General features: G+C 37.0%; 1 protein-coding gene across 14 annotated transcripts in view; it reads left to right on the forward strand.

Moving 5' to 3' along the window:
• Positions 1-19,712, forward strand: part of KMT2C (lysine methyltransferase 2C) — a 270,106-nt gene that overhangs the window by 15,703 nt on the left and 234,691 nt on the right. The gene's annotated exons all lie outside the window — the stretch shown is intronic.

Consider the following 19,712-nt stretch of genomic DNA (forward strand, 5'->3'; position numbering starts at 1 on the left):
GTTTCTAATTTTGATGAAGTCCAGTTCATCAGTTTTTTTCCCTTATGGAATTATGATTTTTGTGAGGCCTAAGATTGAAAAGATCTATGTTTACTTCTAGAATCTTTTATAATGTTAGGTTTTACATTAAGGTCAGTGATATGTTGAGTTAATTTTGTATATGGTGTGAGGTAGGGTCTAAGTGTATTATTTTGTGTATGGATGTTCAGTCATTCCAGCACCATTTGTTGAAGACTGTTCTTTCCTCATTGAATTGTCTTGGCATCTTTGTTGAAAATCACTTGATCATAAATGTGTGGGTTTATTTCTGGACTCTTCCATTGATTTGTATGTTTATCCTTATGCTAATATTATATTATCTTGATTAATATAGCTTTATTGTAAATTTGAAATCAGGTAGTCTAATTCCCCCAACTTTGGTGGTGGTCTCCAAAATTGTTTGCCTGTTAAAGGTCTTTTGCATTTTCATGTAAATTTTATGGTTAGCCCGCCAGTTTCTACAAAAAATGTATTGGGATTTTAACAGGGATTGTATTGAATCTGTAGGTCACTCTTGAGAGAATTGATACCTTACTATTTCTTTTAAAAATTTTTAAAAATTTTATTATTAAGTAATCTCTACATCCCACGTGGGGCTCGAACTCACGACCCTGAGATCAAGAGTTGGCATGCTTTTCTGACTGAGCCAGCCAGGTGCCCCGATACCTTTCTATATCAATACATGAGATTACATTGAATCTGTAAATCAATCTTTTTTTTTTTTAAATTTAATTTTAATTTATTTGATAGAGGGAGAGAGCAAGCACAAATGGGGGAGGGGGTGAGAGAGAAGGCTCCCTGCCATTGCGGGGCTCAATCCCAGGACCCTGAGATCATGACCTGAACCCAAGTCAGGTGCTTAACATACTAAGCCACCCAGGTGCCCCTTACTTTTAAGGTCTTTCTCAAATTGAATAGTTCACCTGCATGATTGGCAGCCTAGCAGAGATGAGTCTTTGACAACAAAATCATTCCATTTTCTCTGACTCAGGTGAGGGTTAAACAGAAAGATATATTAACTAAGAGAAGAAGGAAATGTGCACACAGCAAATAGCCATTTCTCATTTTGAGAAGTTTTACAATTTTCAAACAGAACAGCTGTGTGACACTTGGCAAATGACTTCTTGGGCTTTCAGTTGCTTGATCTAAGTGGGATAATAATAGTACCTACTTCATAGGGTTGTTGTGAAAATTAAATAAATTAATGTGTGTAAAGCACTTATACTGTAAGCACTTTATTCGATTTGTTAATTTTATTAACATTAAATAGGAGGAATTAAGCAGGAAGCTTAAGAAAGGAAAACTGCCTAACTGATCAGATCATCATAGTGTGAGTTAAATCTTGAGGGGGTTCTTAATCTTTTTTGGAGTTACAGATCCTTTTGGATATATCCTCACATTCTCAGAAGAAAGCATGCATGGATATAGATATACAAATTTGTATAATTTAAGGGGGAGGTTTTAGTGAAGCTTATTCTAAAAGTTTTGTAGAAGTTCATAGCCTCCAGAATAAGAAACTGTCTTCTGGGGCGCATGGCTGTCTTAGTTGGTAGAGCATGTGACTCTTGATCTCAGGGTGGTTAGTTCAAGCCCCACATTGGGTGTGGAGCCTACTTACTAAAAAATAAAAAGAAAAAAAGAAAAGAAACTTTCTTCTAAAGATAGTGTACCATCTGAAGGAAACTGCCTTGGTTCCAGAAAGAGATGGAGGTTTTTATCTCCTCAAAACTGAGTCCTTGGGGCACCTGGGTGGCTCAGTCAGTTAAGCATCTGACTTTTGACTTAGGCTCAGGTCATGATCTCAGGGTTGTAGGATGGAGCCCCACATCCGGGCTCTGCACTGGGTGTGGAGCCTGCTTAAGATTCTCTCCCTCCCTCCGCCTGCCCCCTCTAAAACAAAACAAAACAAAACAAAACTTTGAAAAAAACCCTGAGTCCTTGAACAGAACAGTTTAAGTAAGAAGTAAACACAGCATCAGTGCTTTATTCTTTTAGGAAATCATTTGACAGATGATGTTCAAGGGAAGGTACTCTTGTATGAGTATTAACAGATTTTGATAGATTGTGGGTAATGTGCATTTCAGAGTGTATATTATGATTATACCCAAGAAAGCATGTTAAAATACGAGTGGGAGTGAGTTTCTTACAGGGATAACCCTGACTGCTCTAATTTATTTTAAAGTAAATTTTCACAAACTTCAGTACTTCAAATATAAATAATAAAGTACTTGTGGCAAACCTTATGTTGCAATATCTAGATTGAGAACTGTTACTCTAAGCTTCAGGATTTTTGCAGGTAAGCTAAGACACAGTTGAAGGAAATAATAGATCAGACTATGAGCTTCTTGAAGATGGTGCCTATGATTTTCAACATTGTGTCCCCAGTAAACAGTGTGCAAAGTTTTTGATATCCTTATGTTTACACATTTGTTGGATTTGGTTTTTGTAAGGGTAATGAAGGTTGGGAATAAACCAGAGTGTAGATTTTTTTCCCCTCAAAGTAACTAATTTAAATCAGGAATTATTTTCCCTTTCTACTGCTGGCCTAACTTCCCTGCTTTTATTTTTCCTTTGTCTTTTTTTTTTTTTTAAAGATTTTATTTATTTATTTGAGAGAGAGAATGAGATAGAGAGCATGAGAGGGGGGAGGGTCAGAGAGAGAGGCAGACTCCCTGCTGAGCAGGGAGCCCGACGTGGGACTCGATCCCGGGACTCCAGGATCATGATCCGAGCCGAAGGCAGTCGCTCAACCAACTGAGCCACCCAGGCGCCCTTTTTTTTTTTTTTTTTTTAATATTTTATTTATTTGACAGAGAGAAACAAACACAGCGAGAGAGGGAACACAAGCAGGGGGAGTGGGAGAGGGAGAAGCAGGCTTCCCGCGGAGCAGGGAGCCAGATGTGGGGCTTGATCCCAGGACCCTGGGATCATGACCTGAGCCAAAGGCAGATGCTTAACGACTGAGCCACCCAGGCGCCCCACCTTTGTCTTTACCATATAACCCACGTCCTATCCTCTTTAGTGACCCTTTACTCCTCCAACTAACCCTTGTTTAGCTCCTTCATCTTTTGGTTCATTGTTCCTGGGGCAGGAGGAACTGTTCGTGAGGAGTAGCTGGGCTCTGGCAACGTTGCGGTAGTGGGTGACAAGTGTCCTGAGATTCTTGGTATTTGCCAGTGCTGCCATTGGAAAATGATGCCGGGTGAAGAACTTAGTGATCATTTCAAATTTTAAAAATTATTTTTAGGCTCTGCTTATCGCCAGAATTCTATATCGAATCTCTGTTTATGAGATCTATTTATATTCTTCCCAGTCCTAGTACTTTTGAATCCTAATCCAGTTCAGGGTAACTTTTAACCTACCTGTGTTAAGAGGCTATTGTCAAATGTAGGCCTTTTCTTTCAGGGTCTTTGGGAGAATAGTGATGGGTTGGCATTAATTTGAACTTAGGTTAAAATAGAATTCATTTAGTTTAAAATTACCATGATTGAGATTATAATTCTTTTCTAAAATTTTAAAAATATAACTAGGTTATCCTTTTGTTTACTAAAACATGTCAAAACACTTGTGCTTTTCAGTTTGAATCTGAATTTCTTCTATCATCATAGAGCCTGTGCATTTCTAATCATAGGAGTCTTATTTCAAATATTTTTCCATATAAAAAATTAGTTTTTTGTTATAGAAAATGTGGAACATGAAGAAAAAGAAATAAAAATTCAGCCCTTTTCATTCCACTCTAACAAAGACACTGTTATTTTGACCTGTTTTCTTTCCAACTTTTTTCATATGCATATTTTGTTTTTGTTGTATTAATGATGGTATATATAGAATTTTGTAACCTACTTTCTGCCTTGACATGTGGAAGAAAATTTCCATGTTGTTAATGTCCATAACATTTTTGAAAGGTGCTTAATTTTCCACTGAGTAAACTGATGTAAACACCCCTCAGTCACCTCTATTTCTCTACTTAATATTATTATTATTTTGTTTATTATTATACCATGTAAAGTGCTTTGGCAGACATTTTTGTAGATAAAATCCTTTGCGTATTTTTGGATTATTTTTTTAACTTTTTTTTTTTTTTAAGATTTTATTTATTTGAGAGAGAGAGAGATAGCGAGAGCAGGAACACAAGGCATCGGGAGTGGGAGAGGGAGAAGCAGGCTTCCCGCCGAGCAGGGCTCGATCCCAGGACCCCGGGATCATGACCTGAGCCAAAGGCAGACGCTTCACGTACTGAGCCACCCAGGCCCCCTGGATTATTTTTATAGGACAGATTTCCATGGGCAGGATCACTAGCTTAAAAGAAAGAAGCTTTTTATGATTCTTGATCCATAAAGGTGAGTGCTCTAATGTCCAATTGCTGGGTCTGAAATTCTGGCACTGTTATTTTCTGCTTGTGGGACTTGGTATAAAAAAATTGAATCTCTCTGTATTTGTTTACTCACGTATAAAATGGGGAGGATGATAAAATCCCTGCCATAGGGTTATTGAGAGAATTCAAGAGGGTACATGTTCTGAAAACTTTCCAACAGTGTCTATTACTCAGTAAGTTCCTACTAAATAACTATTTTTATTAAAATTTTAAAATGCTCCCCCAAAAGGGCTGTATCAGATTTTAATGTCACCAGCAATGTGTGTTAGGACCAGTTTCACTGAACCTTGGTCATATATAGTACATTAAAAACCTTTATCTTCTTAGTTTAGTAATTGAAAAACTATATTTCAGTTTTAATTTTTTACTTACTTGATTAGTAGGAGTATTGAACATTCTTGAAATTCACTACTTATATTTCTTGAGAATTGCTCAGTCATGTTTTGTGCACAGTTTGTTGGAGGAGGGGAATTCTTAATGTTTTTCCTATTAATTTAAGCTCTTTATATAACATTTTAAGACATTTGATGTAAGTAGTTTGCCTCCTTTGGCTATATAGAAAATTACCTTTTGTGTAAGTTATTCAGTTTTACTCAGTTCTTAGTAGAAGAGAATTAAGAAAAATCTTTGTAGATTAGGATAACAATGCCATTAGGATTTCTGTTTTTTTGGAAAGGTAGAACATTTCATTTAATGTCCTTTTTGTTCAATCCCATTCTCAATTAGTAGCGTACAACAGGAGAAACTCCTTTACGTTTTAATCATGGTATTGTTCCTATTTTTTTTTTTTTAATAACCTAAGACTAGTAATGAACCTTCTATCAGTGTATATATTGAGAAGTTAACTTATTTCAGTGTTAATGAAAAATAGTTAAATACTTCGAGAGTCACAAATAAACGTGTTACCTAGGGATGCTTGGGTGGCTCAGTTGGTTAAGCGTCTGCCTTCGGCTCAGGTCATGATCCCAGGGTTCTGGGATCGAGTCCCGCATCGGGCTCCCTGCACCGCAGGGAGCCTGCTTCTCCCTCTGCCTCTCTCTGTCTCTCATGAATAGATAAATAAAATCTTTAAAAAAAAAAAAACACAAAAAAAGTGTTACCTAAACTCATAGTGGTTCTATTTATTTACCACCACATATTTCCTTTCTTTAACTCTTACTGCTTTTATCGCTTAATATTTATAGTGGTAGCTATATGCTCCCACAAGGTACCTGACTGCACTGTGCTTATGTTTTTTGTAGCTTGCTTTTGTATGTGATATTTAGGATTGTGGGGGAAGTTGTGGGGGAAGTGAGGGGAACCATGGAGTGGATGAGGGGAAGTGATAAGTTAATTAAAGCCATGGTAGTTGATTAATCTTTCTGTTGCTGACAAGATTCCATTACACAGAGTAAGCCATTGTGTAGCATCTTAGTTTTTGCTTCAAGACCAAAATGATTAAGTGAAGGCAGTCTGTTAATTGATGATAATAAAAATGATTTCTCCAAATACAGCATTTTTGTTAAATCTTACTGAGTAGTTTTTACCCTTGGCAAATTTTTGTCTGTCGCATACATTTTCTAAAAGACTTTTGTAAAGTTAATTTAATTAGAATAAAAATCTTGGAATTGAACTGGGTAGAATTTTATTCATGTTTGCAACCTATTATGTTACAGTGGAAATAAAAACTAGAAACTGTTTTGCACTGTGTCTTCTAAAACCATTTAAAATAATTTCACAGTTCATTATAGGTTTATTGGAATTGTTTGACTTTGTTACAATAAAAGAATAGACTATTTTTCAGTGGTTTGTTTCTGACCAAAAAACTTGGGTTTCTGTGCAGTCTGTCCATCTGCACACATGTATTGGTCAAGCAGTCAGCATCTTTATAGAAGGGCTGTTTTCTTGGTTACAGTTTAAATCTTAACTCCTTCACTTTCATTCTGAAGTTTAGCAGGATTACTATAACTTTAGATTTGAAGAATAGTACATGAAAGATGATGATCTATTATCTGAGTTGGTAAGATTTTATAGGATACCAGATCTGAAAAAGGAGATTTCTTGACCTGGCCTTTGTGGAAACAAAGTCAAGAACTTGGATCCCATTTACCCTGCTACCCACCCCCCCCATTGATAGTCTTTAAAATATTCTTTGGTAGGGGCGCCTGGGTGGCTCAGATGGTTGGGCGTCTGCCTGCGGCTCAGGTCATGATCCCAGGGTCCTGGGATCAAGCCCCGCATCGGACTCACTGCTCTGTGGGAAACCTGCTTCTCCCTCTCCCTCTCCCTCTCCCTCTCCCACTCTCCCTGCTTGTGTTCCCTCTCTTGCTGTGTTCTCTGTCAAATAAAGAAAATCTTTAAAAAAAAAAAAATTCTTTGGTAACCAATACCCCTGTTAAATCATCATTTAAGCTAGTTTATTAGTTTATTAGAACAACAGAGGTAGACGACAGTTACATAATATTTCTATTTGTTCAGTGCCAGGAGTACAAAACACTTGGCCAGCTTTATAGAGGATTAGAAAGTTTGAGGAGGAAAAGTGGAATTGTTTGTTTATTGAGCAGGAGGGTAATTGTCTATAATAACAGATGCTTGTTTTGAGATTTGGAAAGGGTGGTTAAAAAGAAACAAAACCATATATTTAAAAAAAAAGATAAACATCTATAAATAAAAAGAGGAAGAAAAAATTGACAAAAATGGTCGCACCATGTTAAGTAGAATTGTTTCAGGAAAAATTCTTGTTAAATGGGGAAAAAAGGATGTGGTTTTGGAGAGTGAGACCTGAGTAGGAAATTTTTGGTAGACATTGAAGACCGTTTTAGGTGGTTAATATTTCAATTTTGTCCTTACTCCAGGGATATTAGATTAGAAAGGATTTGGAGACTTACTGATAGGGTTAACGGAAGGTCTTAACCATTTTGATGCAAAATGATTCGAAAGGTGTTTGTTTCCCTTTGTTTTATATTCTTGGCTCCTAACAAAATTCATTAAATAGCATAAAACAATAACATGGACTGATTTGAAATTAAGCCTCAGAGGGGAGAGTTCCTGTAAACGGTTAGCAGAGAGTTAACTTTGAGGGCTTTCTGTTGGTTGTCTGTAGCAAGGTTCCCGATCTGGGCTTTGGAGAAATCCATCCCACCTTTTTGAGGCGCCCGCTACACACGGATCTACTTTCTCTAGACGTGCTTTTTCCTCCACCTACCTTCCCCCTCCTCTTTCTTGTAAGCTCCCTCAAGTGTGTCTGTATATGTGTTTGGTGGTGGGTGTGTGTGGCGGGAGATTCTCAGAGCCGTGGGAGAAGTTGCAGGGAAGAATCTTAATGCTCATTTGTTTTGTCTTGTATGGGTGCTGCCGTGGGATCAGGTTGGCAGGACTTGGTTGGGAGCCATGGAGCCTGCCTTTTTGAATCGAGCTGCCGGAGGTTGGATGGTGAGGCTGAAAGTGTTCCTATCAAGTGGCATTGGCTCTGGCAGGGTAATATGGCTGATCCAAGCCTTGGTAGCAAAATGTAAAATGACAATAAAAAGCCAGAACCCCAGATGCCCTAAAGGTGAAAAGTTTTCGTTTCTTTTCAGAGGATCATAGTTTTGCATCTAATTCCGGAGGGTGGCTTGGCTTGTTACCCTTAAAAATAAACAAAATACTATTTTATTTCTCTGTTATGTATTAAAGCATTACCTGTGAAGGCAGTGGATATTGAGATGTGTGTTTTTGTCACGGAATCAAATTTAGGTTTGAAAATAAGGAGAGAACACAGTCTTAAAAGTTTTATATTCTGGATTTGGAAGTTAATTGATAGAGTAATGGTAATATCTTTGCCTCCTTGGTTCTCAAGATTTTTCACTTAGTTTCTTAAGTAGTTTTATTAGTTATTCTAGAATAATTCAGCATTTTGATTCCAGTTCTGTATAAATTGTGTGTATGTACCTAAGAATAGGTATATCTCTGTAAAATTTTTAAGGGGTAATATGGATTTAACACATTTTGAAATATTTATATAATTTGAAAACTCTGAAAACATTTTGATTGAAGTATTTCATTACAGGTTTGAGGATTTCCACCTATTTCTTCATGGGTGTTTAATTCCCAGTTAGAAAAGAAAAAAAGGAGAAGTACGACCTTTGGTTTCTTAACCAGCATTTTAATCTCTCTCTTCTGGTAATCCACTAGAATTTAATTAGAAGAAATTTTAAAAAGCCCCAAACTATAATGTAGCTAAGTGCTTTAGAGAACTTGTTTCAAGCTGAGAGAAAAAGTTTGATGAGTTAAATACAAGTTCTCTTTTTGTTAAGTAAGACTGTGATAGTAGAGGATTAACTGCATTGTGTGCACAACTAAACTATCACTTTACTTAATCTAAAATATTTAATATTTAAATGTAGTATTTAATGTGTTTTAATATATTTAACCTCAGGTGGCATTAATTACATCTTTTTTTCTTACAGAACTTTGTAGTATATGTTAAGTGTGATAAACTACCTCTTCTAGAACAATTTTTATTATATAGTGAAGCAGCAGTACCTAATTCACAAGTAGAAATCTTTTTCTTTTTTTTTTAATTAAAAAAATTAATAGGCTCCACATCCATAGTGCAGCCCAACACAATTGAGACCTGAGCTGAGATCAAGAAGAGTTGGAGGCCTAATGAACTGAGCCACCCATGCTCCACCCCACCCCCCTGCCCCCTCTCCCCCACTTTTTTTTTTTTTTTAATGGCATCAAGTCTTGCCTGGCCACTTTTCTTTTCTTTCTTTCTTTCTTCTTTTTTTTTTTTAATATTTTATTTATTTATTTGACACAGAGAGACACAGCGAGAGAGGGAACACAAGCAGGGGGAGTGGGAGAGGGAAAAGCAGGCTTCCCGTGGAGCAGGGAGCCCGGTGCGGGGCTCAATCCCAGAACTCTGGGATCATGACCTGAGCCGAAGGCAGATGCTTAACGACTGAGCCACCCAGGCGCCCCTCTTGGCCACTTTTCTAAAGGTTAAATAATAGTGAAGTATTTGTTTTAATTTTTGTAAGGACCATTGATTTGGAAACAGTGTATTCTAACAAGATAAGTTTGAATTTTAACTTTCTGATACTGTATAATTTAGAATAAACAGTTGCTGCTTCCAATGTAAGGTGTCATACTTGTTAAAAAATTATTGTTCTACTTGTAGTTTTCTCATGCACATGTTTTTACCATTTAGAGCTATGCAAAATGTAAAATAAAAGATTAATGTGATACAAGTGTGTTCTTTCTAAGCTACCTAATGCCTTATTAAAGAGCACTGAACCATTTTTTCTTTGATTCATTTTAATGACAATAAAAATGTAAATTCTCTAAAGTCTCAAAATATGCAATAGCTTCCTGTATTTTGGTTTGAGAGGAGTTTGGTAAATTACTTTTTAGTGTTTCTTAGTCTTATGTTGCATGGATAATGGAAAAGTGGGTCTGTGACTTGACTGAATTGTGATATGTGACATGTGCATTTTGTGGGCTGCCACGGACATTTGGCTCCTAATGGGGAAGTGGACCCTCATCTGTTCTTCTTGGGAACAGTTCCACAAATGTATGGTTTAACGGGTATTGATGACACACTGCGATGTTAAAGAAAAATGTTGTCATCATATGAGGATTCATCACAATGTAATTTATATTTTGAGCAATAAATCCCAGTTTGTTTTTATTTGTTTTATGTAGAGGCAAAGCTTCTGTTTTTTGAGAATATTTTAAACACCACAAACCGTAATGCCGCAGGCCTCCCCTTCAGCTGCTTTACTCCCTACATAAAGAATCCACCACCATCTCTATCAACAGAAAAAAAGTCAAAAACCTTTTTTTATCTGGGAAAACAAATGGCGTATTTAAGATTTTCCTATTGCCATTTTTGATACCTCACTTGAATCTTCCATGATAGGTTAAAATCGGGTATATTTCTCCTAGAATTTGGTCTTATTTTACAATATTTGGTCCTGCTACCAATCTATTCTGTAGTTTTGCATCTCCTTCTTTGTTTTAACTAAATTGTTTTGAATAGTAATAAATAAATTGCTCCTTTTTGCATCTTGTGTTATATATAAACTTTAAGAAGTATCTTTCCTCTTCAAGTTCTAACACATTAAAAAATAAATAATGAGAAAATTTTATATTACTTAAAAATTTGTAAAAAGCACAAAGGAAAAGATGGTATGACAACTGAAGTAAATTTAGATTTGTTGAATTCAAAATACTGTTGCATATGCCACTTACAGCAATAAAATCTAAAGCAATCTAGAAAAAAGGTGTTAAAGACACATTTCCATATTTTTGGTAAAATAAGTACTAAAATTGAGAGACCACAGATATGGATGATTTGGCTTGGTTTGAAGTGCTGTGAATTAAATTTAAGTTACATTTTACTTAGATATGGAGTATTGGTCCAATAATTTTGATAATGGTAATATATACATTTTGTAATTTGACTTATTTTTCTATTATAAATACCTATAAAGATGATTGTAAAACTTCAGAAATTATTTAGCCTGGCACCTAGGAATATTAGGAAAAAGAGGAAATTTTATCCATTATATCATCGAGAAAAATTAGGCAGGATGTGTGTGTTACACATTGTGTTTTTCATGAGATCAGTATTTCTTGAGGCTTTTTCTTAAATCCATTTAAAAATTTTACAAAGTAATATGTGTATAGTTGAAAGAAGTTAGATAGACCAGGGCATCTGGGTGGGCCTGGGTGGTGCAGTCGGGTGAGGGTCTGCCTTTGGCTCAGGTCACTGCTCTGCTCTGCTCAGTGGGCAGTCTGCTTCTTCCTCTCCCTCTGCCCCTCCCCCCTGCCCCTCCCCCGCTTGTGCTTGCTGTCACTCACTCATTCTCTCTTTCAAATTAATAAGTAAATCTTGAAAAAAAGAAAAAAAAGTCAGGTGGACCAGAATGATTATAATAAAGGTCAACAACCTTTCTCATCCTTAGTAACACTCTCCAAAGGAAATTTTTAAATTGTTTCATTCTGTGGTATTATTGTATCTAAATAAGCTTATTTTATGATTTATCAATTTCAGGTTGATTTTTGCTTTGATAAATGTGGATTTGGCTCCCTCATACCTATTTCCTCAATAGATACTCTGTTATCCTTAATTTATGTGATATAATAGACTTTTCTTCTTGTTAATATGGATTGTCTGTCTTGATTTCCCAAGTAGTAAAACGGAGGATATTAGCACTTCTACTTTTCACCTTTTTCTCCCCCTTTAAGCCCTTGCGTCTGTCATTTCTACTTTGGCATTATCAAGGTTGAGAACATTTACACTCTGTCCGGTATTCCTTTATACTTTGCCAATGACTTGGTTTTAGTAGTTGAAAATCAATGAGTAGTGTCTACCTTGTTGCGGTGATACAAGTATTATTCATAGCAGAGGCGAGGAGAATATGATTACATTTCCTGCATTGTTTCTTGGTTTTTGAATTGGTAATTGCCTTTTTGTTGCCTGTCAGTTTTTTTTCTGTGTTACCAGCTTTATAAGCCATTTGTATTTAATCACTGCTATTTTATGTATATGAGTACTTTCCCCCTGAGAAAAGGTTCTCCCAGTCCTTTTCATTTTTTGTCTAGCTGTTACCTCGATGTGTTGCATGCTGCTTCTAGTGTTGGACTTCGCTTCACTGCCTTTGCACTTTGGTGGTTCTGTTAACTGGACCTTTTTTCTTTCCTGAGTTACTTCCTTGTTTTAATGCAGTGCACCCCTCACATAAATTTCTTGGGAAGAATATGTGGGAGATAAGTTTTTTAATCCTGGCATATCTGAAAAAGTCTTCATTAGCCCTTATAGTTGACTGGGTATTATTTTGTTCAAGCCAAACTCAGTTGAAGATTATTTTCCTTCGGAGGTTTTGAAGACTGCTCAAAGGTATTCTAGTATCCATTGTTGTTGCTGAGGAGAAGTCTGATACGTTGTGATTCTTGTTCCTTTGTGAGTAATGTTTTTGTCATCCTTCATGGAAGCTCTTTAGAGCCTTATTTTGTCCTTTTAAATTGAAATTGCTCAAAGATGTCTGGATGTGGTTCTTTCGATTATTATTCAACTAATGACTGATGTTTTGTAGTTCTTGGAAATTCTCTTATTATTGCTTTAATTATCTCTCCATTCTCTCTTTCTGTTACATCTTTTATTTTTAACTGATATTTTAAAATTCAAGTATAATTAACATACAGTGTTATATTAGTTTCAGGTGTACAGTGTAATGATTTAACAATTCTGTGCATTACTCAGTGCTCATCATGATAAATGTACTCTTAATCCCTTTCACCTATTTTACTCATGCCTCCTTTCCCCAACCTGCCTCCCCTCTGGGAGTTTGTTCTCTGTATTTAAGAGTCTGTTTTTTTTTTTTTTTTGGTCTCCTTTTTTTATTTGTTTAGTTTCTTAAATTCCACATATGAGTGAAATCATAACGTATTTGTCTTTCCCTGACTTATTTCAGTTACTGTTATGCCCCCAGATCCATCCGTGTTGCAAATGGCAAGATTTCATTCTTTTTTTTTTATGGATGAGTAATATTCTCTTGTATATATATGCCACATCTTTTTTATCCATTCATCTATGGATGGATACTTGGGTTGCTTCTATGTCTTGGCTATCATAAATAATGCTGCAGTGTAAGGGGTGCATGTATTTTTTCAAATTAGTGTTTTTGTTTTCTATGGATAAATATTCAGTAGTGAAATTATGGAATCTTATGCTAATTTTGTTTTTAATTTTTTTGAGGAACCTCCGTACTATTTTCCACAGTGGATGCACCAGTTTGCATTCTTCCCAGCTGTGCATGAGGGTTCCTTTTTTCCCACATCCTCACCAACACTTGTTTCTTATATTTTTTATTTTAACCATTTTGATAGGTGTGGGGTGCTACTTCATTGCGGTTTTGATTTGCATTTCCCTGATGATGAGTGATGTTTAATATCTTTTCATGTGTCTATTGGTCTTCTGTATGTCTCCTTTGAAAAAATGTCTATTCGTATGTTCTGCCTGTTTTTAAATTGGATTTATTATTATTGTTAGTTGGTCTTGAATTGTATAAGTTCTTTATATATTTTGGATATTAACCTGTTATCAGATATATCACTTACAAATATCTTCTCCCATTTGATGGGTTGTCTTTTTGTTGTATTGGTGGTTTCCTTCACTGTGCAAAAGTTTTATATTCTGGTGTAGTCCCAGTAGTTTGTTTTGGTTTCCCTTGCTCCAGGAGATGTGTCTAGAAAAATTATTCTACAGCTAGTATCAAAGAGATTACTGCCTATGTTTTCTTCTAGGAATTTCATGGTTTCAGGTCTCACATTTAGGTCTCTATCCATTTTGAGTTTACTTTTGTTTATGGTATAAGAAAGTGGTCCAGTTTCATTCTTTTACATGCAGCTGTCCAGTTTTCCCAATAGCATTTGTTGAAAAGACTGTCTTTTTCCCATTGCATATTCTTGCCTCCTTTGTCATAGATTAATTGACTGTATAATCATGGGTTTATTTCTGGGCTCTCTATTCTTTTCCATTCATCAATGTGTCTGTTTTTATGCCAGTACCATACTGTTTTGATTACTACAGCTTTGTAGTATATCTTGAAATCTGGGATTGAGAAACCTCCAGTTTTGTTCTTTTTCAGTATTGCTTTGGCTCGTTGGGGTCTTTTGTGGTTCCATAGACATTTTAGGATTATTTGTTTTAGTTCTGTGAAAACTGCTTTTGATAGGGATTGCATTAAATCTATCGATTGCTTTGGGTAGTATGGACATTTTGACAATATTTGTTCTCCCAATCCATCAGCATAGAATCGATCTTTCCATTTGTGTCATCTTCAATTTCTTTCATCAGTGTTTTACAGCTTTTGGAGTACAGGTCTTTTACCTCCTTGGTTAAGTTTATTCCTAGGTATTTTGTTATTTTTGGTGCAATTGTAAATGAGATTCTTTTCTTAATTTCTCTTTCTGATGCTTCATTATTAGTATATAGACATGTAACAGATTCCTGTATATTGATTATGTATCCTGTGACTTTATGAATTCATCGATCAGTTCGAGTAGCTTTTTTGTGGAATCTTCAGGGTTTTCTATATGTAGTATCCTGCTATGTGCAAGTAGTGAAAGTTCTTCCTTACCAATTTGGATACCTTTTATTTCTTTCTGTAACTCCTTTTAGTTGGTTGTTGGACTTCCTGAAGTAACTCCTGCCCCCTTCCCCCTTCCTTTTGTCTTTTTGTTCTGTTCTTCTGGGTATTTCCTCTATTCTTAGACTCTCTAATTTTAGTTTGGCAGTCATATTTTAAATTTTCAAGAATTCTCTCTCTCTGCAGCCCCACACCAGCAATTCTTTTCTCATTTTTTGGGTTCAGAATCTTCTTGAATCTCTTTGAAATGTTAATAAGAGTTTTCTTTAAGGTTGTCACCCTCCCCTTATCTGTTTTAGGGTAATTTTGTTGTTGTTGTTTATCTTGATCTCATTTATATGGTGGCTTTTTACCAAACAGTTGTTGATTCTTGGTATCACTCAGACTTTTTTTTTTTTTTAAAGATTTTATTTATTTATTTGAGAGAGAGAATGAGAGAGAGAGAGCACATGAGAGGGGGGAGGGTCAGAGGGAGAAGCAGACTCCCTGGTGAGCAGGGAGCCCGATGCGGGACTTGATCGTGGGACTCCAGGATCATGACCTGAGCCAAAGGCAGTCGCTTAAACAACTGAGCCACCCAGGTGCCCGGTATCACTCAGACTTGAGTTAGTGGAAGGGCTTGCTATGAGATCTTGGTGACAGTTAATGATGTATAAGCTCTACTTTAGGGGTAAGCTGATAATTCTGCTTTTGTATTCTTTTTTTTTTTTTTTTTTTTTAAAGATTATTTGTCAGAGAGCACAAGGGGGGGCGGTGGGCAGGCAGAGGGGGAAGTAGACTCCCCACTGAGTAGGCAGCCCAATGCAGGACTCAACCCCAGGGTCCTAGGATCATGACCTGAGCCACAGGCAGATGCTTAGGTGACTGAGCCGCAGGTGTCCCACCGCTCTTGTATTCTGACGTTTAGGAGTCTGTTGTTTTATCCCAAAGTGCTGACCCCCACACTAGATCACTAGTTCCCTCTCCCCAGCCCATTGATTTCTTTTCTTTGGGAAAAAAAACTCTCCATTTAAAAAAAATTTTTAAGCAACAATATTTCTTAAAGTTTTTTAAGCTACTGTTTAAATAATCTTCTATTGAAGGGAGGTAAGTGTGTATGTTTGAACTGCTATTTGAACCAGAGATTCTCCTTCAGCTCTTAGACTGGACTAGAGCAAAAACTAATAAGATTCAGATACTTATTTATACAGTATTTCAGAATGTGCTAGGTTGTAGAAATGTAATAGAAACTCTTAAGTTGTGTGTGGTGTTCTGGCTGTTTAGGAAAGAGAGTACCCACTGTGTGTGTTGGACTTTTTACAACAGTTGGAGGATTAGGAAAGGTGTCCCAAAAAACTTATGAATGTGATACACGCTGGTAAAAATATTTAAATAGCTCAGGAGAGCATGACTTAGGTGAAAGGCCCCTTCCCCTCTTCTTCAGCCCCAGTTTTCCGAAATAAGAACTTTTAACTTATTTTGTGTCCTTGACTTTTGCTATGCATTTATGTTTGTTTTTGTATATAATGTGCTCATATTCATTTTATACAGATGGATCACTTTGTGTATATTGCTTTGTGATTTGCTTTTGTCACTTACCAGTGTATCTTGGACATTTTTCTGTTTTAGCATATACATATCACTCTTTTTTTTTCCCCAAAAACTGCATAATATTCATGAGCCAATATGAGTAAAGTGCTTGCTTATGCCAAGGAGTATTCTAGATTCTGGGGATTCAGGGGTGAACAAGAGGGACCAAGCCTTTGCCTTCATGGACCAGTATTTCAATGGTGAGAGATACAAAATAAGTGCATTCTTTGTAACTAATTTCAGACAGTGGGAAATGTTATAAAGAAAATAAATTATAGTCATGGTATGGACAGTATCTGCTGATGGCTCTGGGAGACAGTGATGTATGTGGCTGGGGTAGTTAGGAAGGTCTCTCTGAAGTGATGACATTGAAGTAGATCTGAATGATGAGGAGGCAGTTAAGAAAATTTAGGAAGAATATGGTTCATTGTGAAGCCTCTTCAACAAGAATGAGCGTGTCATACTCAAGGGACCGCCCTGCCTCCTAAAATAAAAGGCTGGTGTTATTGGATAGTAAAGAGAACTTATAGGAGATCCCATCTGATACATAAGCAGGGGCCTGATCATACAGTGCTCTTCATGCCATGGTGAGGGGCAGGGATTTTGTTCTCAGTGCAGTGGAAGCCATTGGAGGGTTTATACTGACCAAATGCCCTCCAAAAATGAGGTCCCACAATAGAGAGGGTCTTTTCCCCAATAGCATGTGCAGGCCGGGCATGCATTTCTGAACGTGGACGTGGTGGTTCTAATGGAATTGTTTCTTTACTAAGTCACTTAAGCACTTTGTTCACAGGATGAAAATCAGCACAGTCCTTTCCCTTTCCGTGTCCAGAAGTCAAAGCCTAGAGTCTCTGGCGGAAGTTTCCTCTAGCTACTAGTCTCACAGCAGGTGGCCGGTCCTTCCAGCTTTAGGAAGACCTTCCGCACTATTATGGTTATAGTGACAGTAAAAGCTATTGATTGTGTGACATGTGCCAGGCAGTGAGTGTCCTAAGTGCTTCACATGTGTAAGTGCCGTATTAATTTATGTAATCCTCACAACAATCTAAAAAGTAAATACTATTATTATCTTCATTTTTTTTTTTTAAGTTGAGAAAACTGAGACAAAGGACTTCCACCAATCTTTGATTGTCTTTTCATTTTATCTTTTTCTGTCAAAGGGTTTCCTTCTGGTAAGTTTGGCACTGTCACTTGAATATCTTTTGTTAGTTGTTATGAGTCAGAACGCGAACATAATATAAATGGCAGGAAAAAAAGGCACTGGTGGAGTAAATGTGTTGCTCAGTTTGGGAGAGTGCTCTGCTCATTGGCTGATACTGTTGCAGAGATCTTGGTAGACAAAACCACCGGGGTTCAAACTCTAGTCTCCTAACTTAGTAGCTGCTTGAGTTGTGGCTGATCCTTGATCTTTCTGTAGCTGTTTCATCAGCTTTAAAATGGGATAACAATAGTGCCTATCTTGTAGGGTGGTTGTGGGCAATAAGTAATGCATGTAAAGGTGGATAGCATGAGACTGAGTTTAGAGGAAATACTGCATCAGTTAACTATTGTTTTTACACTGTTGGCTAAGAGCACTCAAAGTATGGGGAAAAATACAGGCAATGGAATATCACACTCTTTCGAGTTATATTTGTTTGTATATAAAATTTTAAAAGTACTAAATTTAGTGTTTTAGTGAGTCATGTTGAATGGGATATGTATGTATTAAGCTTTTATGTTTTTGCTGCATGACATTATTTTGCGGTTTAAATTGCATGTCTTATGAATGAATTAAATTGAATATATTTGTCACTAGCATTTCTTCTGTTGCAACTGTCCACCTGTATTCTGTATCAGTACCTTTTGGCTTCAAATAACAAAAATCTTAATTTAAAATGGCTTAAACAGTGAGTAAAATTTTATCTCACGTGACCAGAAGTCCAGCTGTAATTAAGTACTCAGTGAAATTTTCAAGGACCCAGATGCTTTCCCTTTTCCTGTTTTTTAATCTTCAGCTTGTTATTGATGGTTGATCGATTAAGTCACTTAAATCATTATTCAGTACCTACAGGGTACCAGGCAGTAGTCTAAAGTATGGGAGGTATACTTATGATGAGCACTGAGCAATGTATGGAATGGTTGAATCACTATATTGTATACTTGACATTTACATAATACTGTATGTTAACTATACTGGAATTAAAATAAAAAACTTAATAAAAAGTAAAGTATGGGAAGTATAGCAGTGAACAAAACAGACCCTTCAGGGAGCTTATGTTTTCGCGGGGGCAAAGAAGGGATACACAAGTAGGTAAAATAAATAGTTTTTAAGAAGATGTTAAGTGTTAAGGAGAAAAACAAAGTCAAAAAATAAAGTAATAAAAATAAATAAAGTAATAAGCAGACCAGGCTGAATTGGGTTATTTTATTTTTTTTTAAAGATTTTATTTATTTATTTGAGAGAGAGAGAGAGAGAGAGCATGAGAGGGGGGAGGGTCGGGAGGGTCAGAGGGAGAAGCAGATTCCCCGCGGAGCAGGGAGCCCGATGCGGGACTCGATCCAGGGACTCCAGGATCATGACCTGAGCCGAAGGCAGTCGCTTAACCAACTGAGCCACCCGGGCGCCCTGAATTGGGTTATTTTAAGTGGAGTGATCAGGGAGGGCTTCAGTGAGGTGATGTGAGTCTAGTCTTATAGGTAGTCAGAGTGCAGGGGCAGGGGTGTGGGGGAAGAGCACGTCAGAGGGAATGATGTGTGCACAGGCCCTGAGGCAGGAGTGTGCTGGCCTGTTCAAAGAACTGACAGGAGAGCCAGGGGCAGAGCTGAGCACTGGAGGGAGAGAGAAGCAGTGAGTCAGAGCATGCGAGGCCTTGTAGACCATTGTGAGATCTTTTTGGCTTTTATTCTGCCTGAGATAAGATACCCTTGGGGGTTTGGGGCAGAGCACTGACCTTATCTGACTGTGACTCTAGGAGGTTCATGCTGGCTGCTGTGTTGAGAAGAGAATGAAGGGGATAAAGGTTGAAGCAGGAATGGCAGTCACAAGAGCATTGCAAGCAGACAGGTGAGAGATGATTTGGAAAACGATAGGAGACAGAGAAGTAATTCTGTATGTTTTGAAGGTTGAGCTGAAAGGATCTGTTGAGGAGTTAGATGTGAGAAGTAGAGAGGAGTCATAGTTCACATATCCAGTAGTCCCCATGACCACAGCCCGTGCAAACGAAGTCTGTTTGTTCATGCACTACTCTTTTATTTACAACAAAAACCTACCTGGGAGCCCTCAGCAGATTTTTCCTCAGATCCTATGGCTGTGATTGGTCATGTACCCACGTCAAAGGTATGCGTGAGTCCAGGAAAGCAAAAACCTTTTCCTTTCAAGGCCTTATGATGGGCAATGGACTCTGACAGCAAGAGCAGTTGTGAGGGGGGTGACTGTTGATTGTGTAGCCAGCAGTGACTTCTGTATGTCATTGCCCATTTTCTGTTGTGTTGGTCATCTTTTTTTTTTTTAAGTGACTTGTAATGCTCTTTGGGTGTTAAGAAAATAAACGCTTATTGCAGTAGATTCTAAGTATTTCTAAACCATATATTTTAATGAGTTTTTTACTCTGAGACCAGTTTTCTAATTTTGA

Source organism: Leptonychotes weddellii, chromosome 12 (assembly GCF_054177405.1).
Source record: "Leptonychotes weddellii isolate Sample4059 chromosome 12, ASM5417740v2, whole genome shotgun sequence".
Classification (NCBI taxonomy): Eukaryota; Metazoa; Chordata; class Mammalia; order Carnivora; family Phocidae; genus Leptonychotes; species Leptonychotes weddellii.